The sequence below is a fragment of the Argopecten irradians genome, chromosome 13 (genome assembly GCF_041381155.1).
Source record: "Argopecten irradians isolate NY chromosome 13, Ai_NY, whole genome shotgun sequence".
Taxonomy (NCBI): Eukaryota; Metazoa; Mollusca; class Bivalvia; order Pectinida; family Pectinidae; genus Argopecten; species Argopecten irradians.
The window spans coordinates 7,922,539-7,941,375 of NC_091146.1; the positions used below are offsets into that span (position 1 = coordinate 7,922,539).

General features: G+C 34.5%; 1 long non-coding RNA gene across 1 annotated transcript in view; it reads left to right on the forward strand.

Annotated features, from left to right (window-relative positions):
• Positions 1-15,863, forward strand: part of LOC138306247 (uncharacterized) — a 144,123-nt gene extending 128,260 nt beyond the window's left edge. The window contains exon 3 of the long non-coding RNA XR_011205816.1: positions 15,353-15,863. This is a non-coding gene — a long non-coding RNA (uncharacterized lncRNA). The remainder of the gene's footprint in view (positions 1-15,352) is intronic.
• Positions 15,864-18,837: the final 2,974 nt, after the last annotated feature.

The following is an 18,837-nucleotide window of genomic DNA, read 5'->3' on the forward strand; positions in this document are numbered from 1 at the left end:
AGGATTAGTTAAACATTTTTTATTATTTTTTAAAAAATACTAATAATAACACTTTGAAAATTAAAAGCTATGAATGCAGTCAAAAGATCAAACAAGGCGAAGATGAGCACAAGCAATCATAACGTCACATAACGTCAGCAAATGGTGCGAAATCATAGGATTCGCATACGCGGCACTTCAGGCCTTGAATGGACACAGAGAAATCCGAATTTTTGAGTTCATGTCTTTTAGTTTATGATAGAAAATTACTACATCATAATATACTTCTATAGTTTAAAGTGCATCTTTTTATTTCTAAATTATATCTTCTACATGAAATAGAAAATAAAATAAACAAGTAGAGCTTCGCTCTTCCCATGCCGAGCATGATTCATATTAAAACATCTTGCTGCGCCCTTTAAGGCCTTGCCTTCAGTCATATTATATATTTATGTCATTTAAGGACGGCCTTCCCATGATGCAGAGTGATGCGTGTCTCGAGGTGTGTCTCTGTGTTTTGGGAAGATGTGGTGTATATATGTTGTATCTCTTGTTGTCCTACATATTGCCATCGTATTTACAATTAACGTCATTTGAGGACGGCCTTCACATGACGTAAAATATGATGCGTGTCAGTAGCTATGTCTGTGTTTTGGGAAGCTGTGGTGTGTTAGTTTTATGTCTCTGTGTGTCCTTTGGTAGTACTATAATCTTAATTTAAAACTATGCATGGTAGTTTCTGTATTTGCTAGATGCTAAGTATAGAGGGAGTTGGACGGATAGTTTGAGATAAATACACAATCAAAAGGGCGAGAGTTCCAGCTTTACAATCAGACACGGATATACTGCAGTCTTCCAATACACACGGGCATTCACCCATTGCACACATGGGAGATTATCCTTAAATGACCATGGCTGTTACATGTAGTATGACGTAAGACATAATACATTAAATTAAACAAAATCGAAATTTTTGTTTATATTTGTCCTTGTGGCACGCGTTTCAGCGCCTTTAAACCTGTATGCACAACGTATGATGGAAGTAACAAAAAAGATAATAGCTGTATGACGTCAAGTATTCTGTATCTGCAATTTACAGAGTTATCTGCCCTTGTGGGCAGGTATTGATTATGACGTCAAGTATTTGCAAGCGTTATGTCATATTTTTCGGAGAAAACGACGTGAATTGCGCTTACAAAATAATGACGTAACAGTTGATACATACCCGCAGGGAGCTAACTCTGTAATATGCAAAGACGGAATATATGTAGTAGAAAAGAAGAATCTATTAGAATTTTATTCTCATTCCACATGGATATTTTAGTCCAAACAAAATAGATTATCATGTTTTAATGAATGGTAGGTCATCTTGCAAAAACAATCGCTGACCCTAAGATCCCAATTTATGTTTCCAGAATTCGGCTCAATGACGTCACAACGAGTCCACAATGCCCAGTGTCCTTGTAACAATACCATAGTAGAAGAATTGCGCCACCACTATTCATTCACCACCAAAAAGTGATTCAGTTAATCTCGATGTACAAGCGTGAGTGTGTAAGAAATAATTAAATTTACTTTTTATCGATCGTTTTAGACAATGAAATGCATGTGGTATCGTCGCCCTGTTCCGTGGTTTTGATTCCATCGACGGTGAGAAGGGTCCGTCACTGTGACAAATTCAGACAAACGATCCGACCATACCAGTGGAAAATGCTTAGATTGCAGTGCTAAGATGCATCTTTGTTTTAAAATGGCTTCCATGTGTCGAATTTTTCTAGTTGTCTTTGTATTTTTGAAGTGATAAAGCAATTATAGCAATTTTAACCACAATAAAAACCGCAAAATACTTAAATTGACCATTGCAAATTAAAATTTTTAATATTTAAAATAATTAATTTTATTGTAATAACAGTAGCAATATAATGTACAAAACTTAAGAAGTGTTTAATTAATTGGTTATTTTTGTATCTTATTCATTCTAAGATTTCGGCAAAGAACGCTTTCCATTGATTTGTAGAAATAAAAATATCCCAAGAAATTGAACCAGTATGTGTTAATGCCGAGAATTTGTAGCGGGATGCAGTGTGATGATTGATGACATTGCTATTTGCTAAAATTAGATTAACAGCCGTATGGAATGACTCGAAAATCGCGGCTTCCGAACAATTTAGAATTTGTCAGAAACTGACACGTGGCAAATATTATTGACAAGTCCTTTGTAACAGATTAAAACTTTACGAGGACGACACATATGGCTAGTACCCTGTATGTATGTATGTTCTAAAAGACACGTGCATTGTGTAAGTAATTATAATTGTACTTTTCATTAATATAAATTTCTTTACCTGGACTGAAATATAAGCTGTACAATGCGTAACGCAATGTGCTCCATATTCTGTATTGCTAAACACAACATAAAGTATGAAATTACAAATCAATTACGAATAGGTATATGCATATCTGGCAGTTATATTATCTGTATTTCATAAATTACTGATGCTAATTCAGTGTGCGTCGACTGTTGTCAAACTGTATGTCTGTTGATTGGTATCGAATCGCACGCTGTGGGAATCGTCCCCCACCTTGCCTCTCGGACATCGTCGGGACTAAAGCTCTCAATATCCGTATATGATTAGATGGGAAGTTGTTACGTGTCACGTGTCTGATCACTGGTGTTGTACATATCTACCAGTTATAAATCTGGACATAACGTAAAATAATAACAATTTCTAAAATCTACAGAAAACAATTATCGTGTTGCAGATTTGAAAGGAAATTCCCTACAATATTCAGTCTAGGTTGTATAACACTTATCGTTATTTGATTTCCGCTATGTGACACGACCTGGCAATATGGATATAAATCCTTCATGTAGAATGTAAGTGTCGTCACGATGTTCGGAAGTTTATATCGATAGTGGTATCAAATCTTCAGACACCGTCCTCAACGGAACAGGATTAACATAAGGATTTAGAGATGGAATTACTGTGTATCCTCAGTGGAAAGCGGAATGGTTATTTTCGTATTCACGTTCACAAAGCTATGTGTGTTGTTTCGTAATTGGATTGCGAGACATGGTAAGTCATACATGTATTTATCCCTATATAACGTATGTTTTAAACACTAGATGCCACATTTGTTAAGTAAAATAATTCCCTTATCATAAAAAGATTCATGTGAATGAGTTTCAGAAGAAAGGTAACTTCTTTAATGCTTTCATATGGAGATTTTGGTTTTAGTTTAAGGAGTTTTCTCACGTTGAAGTATGTTCGCAAAAATTGGACCGGACCACTAACTGTAATAGACAATTTATTTGTTTTTATATAACATGTCACTTGATTTGGTGATCCTGGGGGACGTTTTGATCGTATGTGACGTAAACGTAGGGTTATCAAATTGAGATTTGCTAATATATGCTACTATAAAGAACTCGCTATAACAAAGACGCGAATCGCCCATCAGAACCGACAATCCTTGTAATTACACCCACACCTCTTTATTGTGCAAACATGATTATTAAATATATCAAGTTATGACTTCCTTACAGAACGTAATCGCAAATAATTTTATTATTTTTATTAATAATTCTTTGCGTTTGTGGTGCTAATATTCCCTTGATTCATGTATGCGTAGGTTTTATAAGTTTGAAGTCCCAATATCCGTACCTGTCTTATATGCTTCATGATTCAGAAGAAGGTTGGAATAATCCTATTGACAATCATGCAGACACAGGACTAAATCGAAGTCAAAATGAACGATAATGATTCGGAAACTTTTGATAGAATTCAAATAAATATTGAACATCGCTAGGTGGGTTCCATGTAGTCAAACAAGCCGAAGTTAGCCGACATTGTAAAGTCGCTGCCGAGAACGTCATGTGACTACCGTAACTACGTAACGCCTATCTGAATTCTTACGTGAACGGGTCATGAACTTTCTAATTTCCATTCGGCAATGATCGTAACTTCTATTTAAAATGAAGGCATCTTTACATGTATCGACTTTCAACAACTGCTGTTCCAAAGTTATTAAGAAATAATTATAAACATTCTTTGTTATAACTTGATTTCAACTACATCTACAAATACTAACAATATCGGGGTCGAATCTAACTTTTTGTTGATAGTTACGTACAGTGTGGATTTAATGTCCTATGGACAGCCAGTGCCATTTTAAGGAGATACCGGGTTTGTTGGTGGAGGAAAGCCGAAGTACCCACATAAAAAACATCGATCAGCGGTCAGTATCTGGCAACTGCTCCACATAGAATTTGAGCTCGAGACGTTACGTAAACAAAAGTTTGTTTTATATAAACGATTATTCTGCTCATATCATATCAACACAAATGACAGTTTGATTTATACTATCAAGCAAGAAATTTATCTTTGAACATTTTCATATTTTTTTAAATATTTTTTATGCATAATCAAGACCAAAATCTCGAGAGAAAAATAATGAAATACATGTACATAAGAAGAATTGTTACACATGTTGATGTCATACATAAGTAAAATTCTGAGAGATAAGAGGATGGACAGAACCATGGTTTGTATCTAAACGGTTCCTTATCTCCAATGGATATTTCGTACTTGTCTGCAAGCAATTCATCTCAGTCGTTCATGGCAAGTAGCGATTGAAAGTAAATATTAATAGACGGCATATGACATAAGTGCACATGATTTTTGAGGAAAATGAGCCAGAAACTAAATAAGTTATTAAGTTCGAAAGATTGTAATTACAAATTATGCAACAAAGCCAAACAACTTTTAGGTTTCCAGATTGGTTTTTATGTGAAAATGGGGAATTGGGATACATTACATCGACTGAAAAAAAGTCCATTAGCCCAGTCTAGCACCTGCTCTCAAGGACGTATATAGAGTTGCGCAGCTCGACATACGACATTTAATATACAAAACCTATAACTGGTCAACGAGACGGAATTTGAATGTCGTGCTGCTCGACATTCGACATTCAAATTCCGCTCGGTGGCCAACAATATAGAATATAGAAATAATTTGAATGTTCAATGTCGAATGCCCTATGTCGAGCCAACTTCACACAACCGTTCTAAATTATGAATTTAACAGTGTATCTTTTTGAAACAAGATTTCATTTGATGCGATAATTATATATGTCTACAGAGGTGATATTGATATCAGAACATTGACATAGATAAGACGTATTCATTAATTCAAGGTTACTGGAAACATAATGTAGTATTTTCACTATTGGATAAATTCTTGTTGTTGTGACCTAGATTGAACATTATAATAGTACCCGCTTCCCTCATTGCGTGATCGAAAAAAGGAAACTTAATTTGATATTTTTATTCTCTCTTCTTAACGGACTTTTTCTTAAACGACTCACTTGACACCGCCCCACTTAAGCTTTGAGTTGAGTGTTCGCCTCTGTGTGGAAAGCTATGAGTTCTGACTTAGACACACCATAGTCTTTAAAAGTGGGAGTTTCTATTCATAATGTGAACGAGTGAAATATGCCGTTTGTTGCATGCATGATTCATTGTAATAAGTCGAACACTATTACAAGGGAACACAACACGAATATATCGCAGTCTCCCAAAACATTTGCACACCTAACGTGTACATTGACCACACGGAATGTCGCAGTTAAATGACAGTAGGTGTTAACTGAGCCTGTTAAACCGAAACAAATTGTTGAGACATAGAGAGTTATTATGTAGCTTTTTACCAAATGCTTCAGACTGACCATCGAATATATAAAGGAGACACTCGATTGTCGTGATTGTTCATCATCGTATCGTTCTCGTTTGGTGTACATAATATACCTTGTTGAGTTTTAATTTTATAAGAATGGTTCATGTTGAAGACCCGACGTACATTTTAACAATGTTAAAGCCGTCAACCATTATCGTGTAGTATTGTAATACGGACATCCTTTGAACATTTGGATGATAAAAACATCGTCACTTTATAAAGAAAATAAACATGATATCTTTTGCTGTGATATATAACTTAACTTTGAAAAAGTGAAATTGTCAGTATCGCAAAGAAACACACCACAAATATACAACAAAAGACATACAGGCATTCACACACAACACATCGCATATAGGGGATACCGTAATTGCAACACAGCTTATATATAGCTCTTAGTGGGACGTTGAGCCTATCAACCAGCCAACCAAAAATTACTGTGAAATCTGAGGCGATGTTACAAGACTATAATACTATGCCGACAAGAACCATTTGTTTTGTTAATGACAAAACAGTATTGTGAATTGAATACATCAAGTTATCGGATCATTAAATGGCAATAACAGCTTCCGGCTGTTTATATCACTTCCGCTTCATCTGTATAGATAATCATGGCCTTAGAAAACAAATAAAATAAAGATTTTTATAAATCTCAATAAAAACAATCTGTAGTCATGAAAGCAACGCAGTGTCCTAATATACCTGCGAAAATGCTTTAAAGCCCCAAGAATCTTGTTTCATGCATTTAAAATACAATCAGCTGAATATGCGAAACTAGGCAGAAATTGTTCTCGTGGGCTACTCTTTTTAAACATGGTAATATAAGGACATAGCATACTAAGGATGTAAAGGAAACCTGGAGTACCCTGAAAACAACCACCAATATGATTTTAGTACTTGGCAACTGCCACCTTATTGAGTCCTGCATACTCGAAGCATTTTAGAAACATCAATGTATGTATTTGGTCACCGTAAATATATATTTATATAGTGTACCTGCTAAACATATTTTTCTCTCATAAAACGAATGTTTGGGGCAGACATCATCACATTTGGTGAAGATGCAATTGATGAGGGAAAACAAGTAAACGAAATATACAACAATTATAGGACGGCTGGTTATTGCGTGATGACATTTGCCTTAGCTGGTAGATAATGTTTCTGTGCCAGAGGATATCATGCTTCCAAAAGACAGAAACTACTCGCTCGCTTCGCCCAAGCGAAATCTCGCATAATCAAGCAGGATATCAGACGAAAGGATAACTGTTACGGGCGACACTTCTTATAAGATTTACCACGACAAATCTGTCCATGGATATTGTCAAGCGTCTTTATGACACTGATCCAATTATGCCAGATGAAATCAAACAAAACGCTTGTTGACTACGGAGTGGCTATTTCCGATCAATACAAAGGCTATTTTGCGCTGATTACATTATGTGAGGTCTATAGAGGCTAATACAGATTGACAAGGCCAGGCTGGGGAGGTCTACTGATGGCACACCTAACCCTAACCATATGTGTTTGTTTTAGGGTATTTTATCTTGCACATTGTTTTACTGAGTTTGTTTTAATATACATAACTATATGTTTATAACATCTTTCAACTAGACGTGTCTATCTGTTGCTTTCCTATTCGGCCATTATGTATGTGGCATCATCGGCTGGTTGGCTGACTGGATGGATTCATATGAAACCGCGTAGTAACTGTCCGGTTGTCGTTTTAAAATCCATAAAAAAGAAGTTGGTATCCTATCTATATATTTTACACTGATTTTAGTGGCGTGTGCTGATTGTAATACTTTATACCCTGGTGTTTCCCTCTTGATGTCATTGTCATAGATTTCTAATTCATACATATGACATGATAGGCTCTGTATATTGTATAACGCTAAGTACACAAAACCCTATATATACTTAAACAAGATTTAATTTTAATTGCAGGTTTGATCAATGGAGTAGGCTTCGGCTACTTTTCTGTGCCGTATGATATACTCGATTATAAGAACTTAGAATCAAGACTTCCAAATATACTTAATTCAAGCAGCAGCCGTGCATTACATAACATAAAGCGGCGTGTAATCGATCGAATCTAACCGCCCACCATTGTTGTATGTAAGCAGAAAAAAGGCTTAGCAAGAGAACGTGTATAGTAAGGGTAGACCTTTCACCCATAACAGACTAAAACAAGCGTAATAAACGTATAATCCCCCTAGGTCTACTGATATTGTTTCCGCTGTAGCTGATTATGGTCGTAATGAGGTGCTTGTATCACGGTGCCTAATCATGATGGGGCTTTGTCTTTTGTACGTTTACACTATAATTAGAATGACGGAGTACGTATAAGTCTATTGGCCTCCAGTCTCGATTTTAGACAACATTTTACCCACAAAGACTTCGCGTCGCCGATACATAGCGACACCCGGGGCAGAGGGGATGAGCATGGAAGGTTAATATTAAATATGCTGACAAACAGTATTTTTTCTCTATCAAAAACAGAACAGATGGATTGTAATTCTTGTTAAATGTTATATTTACATTACCACCATTGAAAAGTTTGAACTTCTAATTTTACTTAAAGATACAAATATTAAAAATATTTAATTGCAACCCGAAAAAAATCCGTGGCACTATATCCTAAACTGAATGAAGTACTGATTGCGCATGCAACGAAAGCAAAATTAATTATTTTATGTTATTTTTTGTGTTAATTGGACATACATTTACACGATTAAACATCAATTTTTGTTCAAATAATGAGTATCGTTTATGCTCTGTCGATGGTGGAGCATCTTTAAGAGAATATCCCACATAATAATGATGCGATACAAGAAACAACCAACTAAGGCAAAATAGACCTTCGAAATTAATATGACATAAAACAGTTGTAAAGATATTACCAACACAATCTTACAAATTATATTATACTGCATCTCACCATTAGGTAGTCTCCGGGTTTATTTCAACAATTTTTTTAAATGAAATTCTTTTCTAAAAAGCTAATATTACAAAAAAAACATCAATCTATAAAATATTTTCTTTCCGTTTACAAGGTATGATCTTGACTATGGCATATAGATGATTAGACCATTCGGAAGTTATACACGTACTTGAAATATTTTTGTACACCAAATGGTGACGAAAGTTTAAATATTATTCAGCTTTAGTTGCTACGGTAATCACCTGATATGTTATGGATAGTTGTTTTGATAATTTTTGTCAGATCAATCATATTCACACCCTTTTTTCATGTCATCATGAAACGTATTGAGTAAGACATACATTATTCAAGAAAGCAAATTCCCATCGTGAACAATATTTCACTAATGCAATGTTTTAGACAACATAATCCCTTAATGCATGTTATTTTTGCGATTCTAGAGGGAGTAAAAATTGTTTTTCTTTATATTTAATGTATTTTAGATTTGTGAAGTTTTTATGATAGAGCATCAATATATGTAATGAAATAAAGTATTCTACAAATGTCGCTATTTGTAGCTATTTCTAATTTTCATTAGAGTATTGACAAATGTTTACACACATTTTTTTATAACTCAATAGACTGAACAAACAGTGACAACATTGCTTATAATAAATTTTGTCGTCTACTTGATCCAATAAAAAAACGTTGTACTGTACGATTCCATTGATGGTTAAAGAGGTTATTGTCCAGTAAATGCGCATCGTTAATTTCTCTATTGCGAAGTCACAATATAGTCGTGATTTCGCGCCATTCTCGGATTACTTGTTTTCATTGAAAAAAACATCGACCAGTCAGAAAGTTAGCTGTAGAATGAAAACAATTACCATTGAATCAGCCTGAGATTAGACATAGATCCATGCTCTCTACTTAGATGATATTATGTTCTTGTGTACATTGTGAGTGTGCAGTGAGTACAAGATGAATACCCAGTGGAATAGCATATCGATCTGTACATTGAGACTAAAAAGCTTTATTATTTCACCCGACATTGGAATAGATGTGTGCCACTTTCCTCTGAATTTATTGGCTATTTCACCTTGGCAAAGTACAACGTAAATTATCATTACGTAATGTATCTTACATGAGAAACTTCGTGTAGGACTACAGAGATGGAAATATATCAGAGTATAAATATCACGCTTATACATAGGCTTGGTTTATTAGATAGAGGTCACACAACGCGTGGTTGCTGGATATGATGGATTTTATTACACACGAGTGAGATATTTTTAAAAGTTTTTACAATAGATTAAGAGTGTAATAAATTCCATATCTAATAACCCCGGGTTGTCTGACCTGTATCTATCACAATTAAATCATCTACATGAAGGCCAGAACAAGATAACGTCATTTGCCGACATATGCAAATAAGGTGTAGGGATATCATCATCAGCAAATAGGCACTCATTAATATTCAAAAATCTTAATTGCTTAAATAATGTATTCATAACCAATCCTTTTAATTATGAACAACCATTCCATGCATTCCTAATTACCGAATGTCTTTTTGATGTGAAATTTCTATTGGTACTTAAACAATGACATAATCATTGCCGAACTACATTTGGACATATTTACGGCAAAGGGACATTAAATTCCCGCCAAATAATCATCAGCCTATTGTAACTAAGTTAGAGTACGGCCTAGGTGTGTTAGATGGGAGACAGGAGAGATTTCGACGCCGTCACACATTCGGTTTTAACAGCGGTTTGTTCTGCAAGCAGCAATCAGAGTACATCAACATGACGCCATTCGATAATTGATGACGTAGTAAAAATCTCGACCAATCAATAAACCGGAAGGTTTTATTCCGCTAGTTGAATATCAATATAATTATCAAATGCCCAGCACATTTATACAATGGCCTGACAGTTGAATAACACGGCGTATTGTGGTATAAAATGAATTATATCTTGTATATGCATATAATAATGACAGTCTGGTCAGGATTACATCCCAAGTTAGTATGTAAAATATCTTATATTTACATACAACAATGACAGTCTGTTACATCTGAAGCTAGTATGTAAAATATTTTATCTCCATGTCAATCTTGCACTCGGTCAAAGATAATCTATGACCCTGACCAGATCGGTTTTGCCCTACCATGTCACATCTGATAAATAATCTTCATTCGTGTCTGTGATAGTTTATCAAAGAATTGTTGTAGGGAGTTTGGCGTGTCTTGTATTAAGAACGTGTTTTATATGTATAATTAGTGAGATCTGAAATAATATCGACAGGTTTTCCCTGTTCTGGTTGTGTTTTTGTAGACATCGTGAAGTTGAAAAAACTATGGTGCTAACTATATGTATTGAGATCAATATTTTACAAATATAGTTATACTAAGAATTCAAATATAATATCATGAACTACAGAAATTACTATTTGTATCTAACGTCCCAGATCACGCACCAAGTTATTTGTTTGTCAGTAAATGGACGTGCAAGGTGTCACACATTACATGGGTTTTCGCGTGACAAAAATTGTGGCACGTGTCTTGTGATTAAAAGAGAAAAGCGCACAAGGATAATTGAAACTTGATTTGACCTATTATTTCAACACGAAAATCGTATTATTTTTTACATTTAAAACTTCAAAGTAAATTAACGAAATCTTGTTTTTTGCTTGATAATGAAAAATATAGCAGCAATGGTAATGGTGAGATCTGACTAATAGTGTGTGCAGACCATTACAAGAATAGCATGCTTCTTGGATTAAACATAATAATGTTAATTATGTAAAGAATCCATGACGCCTCAGGGACTGATGCTAGGAATCATGTTCAGGTAAACAAATGGAGGAGAATGCGTCTCCTTTATCCAAAATAAGGATTGAATATGTTTGTTGAAAAATTTAGTGCAATGGTTTTTAATAACACTCTCCGAATTTGCAATTAACACAAACAACAGAGAACGCTGCTTACTCACAGTCTCGTTAAGAAGAAGTAAGTTTTTGTCTGTAATTAAGCAATGAAGTCACTACTTTTTAATTTCATCGGGGTATGAAAGAAATTTTGTTTGTAAACTGTGTGAATCCGCGTAGCAAATGTGCAAACTGTTTGTTTGTAAATCACAACCCTAACCCATTTCATCCAGGGCTAAGATGGGTCATATTTGACTATTTTTTGAAAATCATGCCAAAAAAAAAAAAAAAAAAAAAAAAAAAAAAAAAAACATTCAACATCAGTTCATACGTTTTTGTGATATTGTATCTGGTTTACTTCTGTTTATTTTTATGATTTTCTCCAAATTTTGAGTTTTCATGAAATCCGCAGGCGATTTTTTTTAAGAAATCCGGAATTTCGGTCCGGACGGGTCCCCTGTTATCATTTATAGCGACGAACGTCATATCCAGTGTTTGAAAATACATCCCCGTAAACGACAGGGCCCGCAAAAACCTCAGAGATAGCATCGTAATATTCACTAAATGGTTTTATTGGATTTATTTAATGATTTTAAACATTCAATTTTATATGTAAACAACTTTTACCTATTGGGAAAATTTCCAAGTTGAATGTCGTAGCGTATCGGAAACCATTCTGGAATTCAAAACAACTTCGACAGCTTCCGGTTTCGCGTCATATGAACTGGCGCGGTTTTCAAAATATGGACCTACCTTAATGTCTTTATAATACATGTAGATCACAGTACTATTACGTATCCGTAAGGAATTAAGGCATCATTTTCCAAACATGAATTATATTTATAAGGATTCATCGTCCTATAAACCGCTAGAATCTCGATCAAAGTCGACTATAACGCATGCTATAAAGATGTCCGATGTCAAGTCTCGCAAAGTGATCTAAATATCAAATTTCAATGTATGTCAGGCTGTGACAAACGATTTGGTCAAAATGTTATTATATAAGACTGGTGATGGTTTCTTTGGTCCGATATGTCCAGTTCCTGACATCTCGTCAATATATTAATGATTTATATTGTAAATGTATAAAAAATATTGCTGGGGCAACGTTACGCGATCGACAGAGTAAGTAAATATGACACCTGCGTTGTATATTGTATTCGACAATGCAATCCTCAGAGGGTAGTAATTGGTTTCTGAGAGACAATTCCCGATATAGAAGTTGTGGGTGTTCCACAGGAAATCTGTCTTCACAGACCCTCTATCTGTCATTGCATTCCCGGCACGTCTGGTGTACTGATAGTACTTGTTGTTTGACATCTAATCCTCGTCTTATACAGAACACGTGTGAATATGTCCTAAGGACAACTCTACTGATATAATAGCGTCAATGCTAGCGCCACTGGACATTCGGACATTCGTCCCCATACTCCATCTATACAAGGAGAAGCACCACCCAGTGAATCTAACATTCGGTGTGACTCTTTTCTCAGTATACAAGGGTCAACGACCAATATGCAGATTAAACACGTTGTTTTCGAAACAGGGTCATTTATCAACATTGTCAAGTATTTTCAGTTTTGAACACTACACAAACAGTAGAACAGAAACTGTTTGAAAATATCGACGGTTTCTTGATGACAGTTGAGGTAGGTATCTGATGCAGTTTACACGATCTCCACATTATAATGCGTTAGATACGCCCAAACGTCTGAAGAGACACATTCCGACTCCTCTCTAAAACTTGACAAAATGGTCGTCTATTTTTACTAATATTAATTTAATTTGTTTTGACATATTTTGCCGCAGTAACACGTTTAATATATTTAACACATATTCGCTAGAAAATAAATTTTGATCATCAACAATATTGGATACCAGTTGATGTTTACTGGTGCATATTTATATATGTCTAATGCACAAAAAAATACTTATAAAATGAATTGTTTTTCATTTGTTGTCTGCGTATTCAACACCTCATTTCACATAAAATTATGTATGGCATAGTATCATAGATTTTTGTTCGGGATGTAATAATATATTTTAAATACTTTTGTTCTGAAGTAATATAAGCTCAAACTTTTCAATTATTGTAATAGTGTAAACTACGTAACTTTTGTTACTGAAGGAAAATACTATTTAATATAATCTTGTGCTAATAGATATATATAGCATTATTCGGCGGTGAACTGTGGATTATTGACATACACACGGAAACCAAGGTGAAATGAATGGCAAGTGCGCTGCAATGACAAATAATTTCGCAATTAGCGTGAATAATGCTCAGGTTTGTACGACGGATTGACATGTAGTTACGAACGAGGACCAAGTTTGTTTTAGTATTATTGTTAATTTCATGACGCAATTACAAATAACAACTTAAGTATCGGTAATAAGTTTATTATTAAGCTTCTCCTACTAATTTAATTTTGAGAAATCACATTGTTAAGTTCGAAAACACATAGCGTTCATTGTATTTGTCAATACGAATCATATGTGTTGTCGACAATTTATGCTGTTGATTCTAAGTTTTCGATTACAATTCTCACTGTGACACAAACGCAATGTCAAGTAATTATATCATCGATTGTCAAATTACAGGATTGGAATCTCCAGCAAGATATTTTATTGTGATTGAGAATTTCGCGATTTTTATGGTTAACAGGCGTATTATACGAATAGAAAGCGCCCATATAAATAGCAGATCGGAATCCAACACGAGACTAGACTAACGATATTTAACGTGACTTCGAAATCTATTTAACGGTTACATAAATGACACTTGTTTGTAAATGTCTGTTTCGTGGTCACGATCTGACGCTTTTGGTAACATAACCCTACGATAGCTTTGAATGTTTATATTGTTTCAAGATTAATTTTAATTTTTCGTGACCAATATACGTAAGTTTACTGTATAATATGTCAAACAGTTATGTTTATATCTTACCTTAATTCCTTCATTCCTTACGGTTATACAATTTGTATTTCTAGGGTTGTCTTATATAAATCACTAATTCATTTCGCTTAAGCAAATCATTGGCGTCGTTACATGTATAAACGTCACCATTTATTTATTTATATTATATTATAATTCACTACTAGTTGGTTGTTTGAAATGGATTACCGCCATCTCAACAACGAGGGCTATTCTAGGATATCTCCCTTACTTTTGCGGTTGTACGTGTAAAATGCGTGCACTTTTATTGGAGACAGAAGTATGTTCGTTTTGTTATTATTTGTTGTAATAAAAACCTTTGCCAATTTTATATTCATTTTGTTACGCGGACACTGTACTTGTTTGAATCATGTCCAACACTTTGCCAATGCCACATGAACTAGGTTTGTTACATGTTAGAAGGCTAGTATTTTATTATCAGTTAAACAACTCGAATAGGGAACCTACCAAATTTGTTTTACATGGCCAATATATATAATATGTGGAACTGCTAACAGCTAAGGAAATTTGAGTTATTGATAATTGGGAAACATTCTACATTAGAGACATACAGCGTATCGACTGCTGTCAAGAGGAAATCTTGTCCGCCAGCGTCAAAACACGCTCATGGAATAGTGAACGGTTAGCCTAGCGCTGTCGTATAAACGAGTATCTATGAGACCAATCGCGGACTAAATCTCCCAATATCCTAGTAGGATTAGATGGATATGTTACACGTCACGTGTCCGACTGGTCATGTAGTTGGCCTATACTTCTTACAAAATTGACCTCTTTGCACGCTTTGCTATTGTTTTGAATTCAACAGTAACACATGTTTTTGTGATTTTTTTCCAGATTGAAAACAAATATTGATACACAGATCAATTTGATCCTGCATGATGCTGGTTTCAAAGTGATTGAAGTTATTTAACAAGAAGATACTTCTAGGACACCTCGTCGACAAGGGATTAACGTTGTTTATCAAGACGTTTCCATTTGGATATCTATGTTATTCCTAATGGATAAAGAATTCGGCCATCTATGTGGGATTTAGTGTAAATCTATGTGAGTACCATTTCTATCTCCAGACCATATTCCTGTGCGGAAGGATTAATTTCCCGTTCCTTGGAAAGCTTAAGGTTTATTTTCGGTTTCCGGACGTTTACAAAGCTGACTTTTTATCTTCGTAAGTGGATAACCAGACAGGGGTAAGTAACTAATGTTATCACTGTAACTGCTGCTTTAGGCATCAACCCACACAGTACAACAGGCCATCCATCATGGTGGTTTGTCTAACATGTCATTTGTTTTGTTGATCCGGCGGAAACATTTCGTCCCCTCCGTGATAAACACGATTTTTAGTTACACTGGCTGACTGATGGACGATCTGCTGCCAGAGTCACAACAAAAACTATACATTGATAACAGTCGATAATGTTTGAAGCAGATGCAACTCTCTAAACCTTGTAAATTGCACCGTACCCTAAATCAGAAAATGAACAAAAGTGAAATGAAATTAATTATATATTTTAGCAAGATTACAGTTTTGTACTTTTATTTAATATTCAAGCTTATATTATAAAGGCTTCTGTTGTTGAAAGGTTGTAAATTCAAACATCCTAACAATAATTATCATTCTGTTTGTTTCTTTTACATGGATGTGTCCTATTAAATCGCCAGAAATGAAAGTTTTAATACATAGTGACTTAATATGGGTTGGAGTTAACCTGTTGTGTATCTATTGTATCTTGACTTTCTATGCGTATTTGGAGAATCAAATAAAAAACACCATTAGCCTAAATCGTGAATTATAAACGTTATGTGTATGCATGAAAAATAAAAGATCAAATTTTCGATCATTAAATATTGTTTTAAAAAAAACACAACAAAAAAACATGCGCTTTCTATCGAGACAGAAGATCAATGAAAATTGCTTACGAAAATATGATGATTTTATGATGACATTAAAAAAAATGTGCCCACTACTCTTGATATTTCTCTTTATGTATCCCAATAGACTGGAAATCCAACCTTACATCACAACCATACGTATATTTTATACCACGTCAAAGGAGAAATAAAGTTTGGCATGGTTTTAATCAGCATGAATTGTCAATTCTTAAGCGATAATGTAATGGTGTCACACAAGAAAGACTTTAAGCACGTTTAATATAACAGAGTTGTGTAATATTTTTTTTTTTTCTAATTTCTTTCTCATTAAACGAAAACAAACGTGCCATTACCAAGATCACTAATGGGACATGTTAGGAAAACACATTTAAAGTGTTAAATAGAGGTGAAAAGGGATCATCGAATAGAAATATAACACAATAAACAGTCATCAAACACCACAGTAACATTTGGTTCTTGTAGTATTTTCTATTGGCGGTGATGGCCAACCTCAGATAAAGGGGTTTCTACGATATGCAAAACATGATTAAATGAATCGGAAACACAGATTAAGAACAAGACAATCCCCGCATAGAGACTTTGTATGTGAAAGACGCATGTAAATATTCATTCTATAAAATTGAATTCTTTTGCACATTAGAATATAGTGGAAATAAAATTAATTTTAAACTAGTATATATAAATGTCAAACTAACTGACTTTTACTGGCGTTTTGTTTTACATTGATAAATTACAATGCCACCATGAAAAGGAATGTCGGGAACGGCAAATACTGTCTGCTGTCCATATAATTATGTGACAATTATTTCTTTCACTAGACACTTTAAAAAACGATGACAGGAAAATTGTATCAAACCTCAAACATTTATAATTATTGTTCCTGGGAAGTTAACTAAATTGATTAATATTAACTTTGATGATAATCAGCTGGCCTTTAACATCCACAGCATGGCGACGATTTGTGCTCTTTAGTTGTGCTATAAGCAAATATACAGTTTTTATTTTAAGTATAAATCTACATATACAATCATTTTACCATATATTTAATGTTTAGTGAGGTTTGGGCGGGATAATATTTTAGTCTATATGTGAATGATTTGCTGGTAGGCTATTTTATTCCGTCTTTTCATATTACAGAGTTATCTCCCTTGCGGGTAAGTATCATTTATTACGTCATTGTTTTGTGAACACAATTCACGTCGTTATCCCCCGAAAACTATGGCATTATGCTCGCAAATGCACGACGTAACAATAACTACCTACCCGCAAGGGCAGACAACGCTGTAATATGCAAATACAGAATAAGGCATGACATCACTAAACGTCATTTACGGACTGTGAGCAATGTGCTGTGTGTCTTTGTCTTGTGTGGTTTTCTGTCCTTTACATATAGACTCTGACCACACCCTTTCCGGTCACATAACACTGACCATTATATACTTGTTTAATACAAAAAATATGACTAGTGAACTTGGCGTTGAAATATGATGTCGTCCAGATATGTGCTTGATTTTTCGGTCTTTCTCTTGATAAACAAATGAATTTGGCTAATGAAAGACTGTTACAAGCGAAATAAAAATACGTACATATATTAATAGATATTACGCATATTCATTTTAGGTATATATTGCAAATATTCATTAAACATTATTAATGCATTCTTTATAAAGTCACACGTACACTTGAAGTCGTGCAATATGTTACATAAATACAATGTACGTATTGACCAGCAACTGTTCTCCTTTGTTGCCTCCTCCTTTATTTTCCGCGCCTTTTGTTATTGACAACAACTCATACATATGTATACCATGATTGACTCCGGTAAATACGTTTGATCCCCGTGTAATCTACTCGGACCAACATCCAAACTTAACATAATCTCTCTACAGTGTTTGTCCTCCACAATATCGATACACTGTTACACTAAGAACTGCCAGAAGTTGGAGTTCAATTACTATGGGCCCAACCTTATGATCGATTGTCAGGAAACGCAGACCACATGGAAGTTTCAGTAACCAAGATAAATTATCAAACGTTACCTGATTAAAATCATTCATCCAAGTATTTATAATAATCATATGTATATCCATGACACACTTCTTAAAATCGATTGTGCTACTGACATATAATACGATTGTATTTGTTTCGATGTTTTTAATTTGTTTTTTTTTCACATCGCTAATCAAAATATCCCGTATGTTTCATTCAGAAATCGCACCTGTGTGTGGATTACAATAAAATCGTTCCTAAATGTCACACGTCCGGGAGGCGATCATGATAAAAGTATCTTAGTTATTTATATTCATTTATATTTCAAACCCCCGATATCTTCTACATTTAACTTGTTTCGACTATTCAATAATGTAGATCTGAACCGCGGCCCTGTTTGCTTCATTTTGTATGGAGTATGGCGTGTACTTTTCCATCTT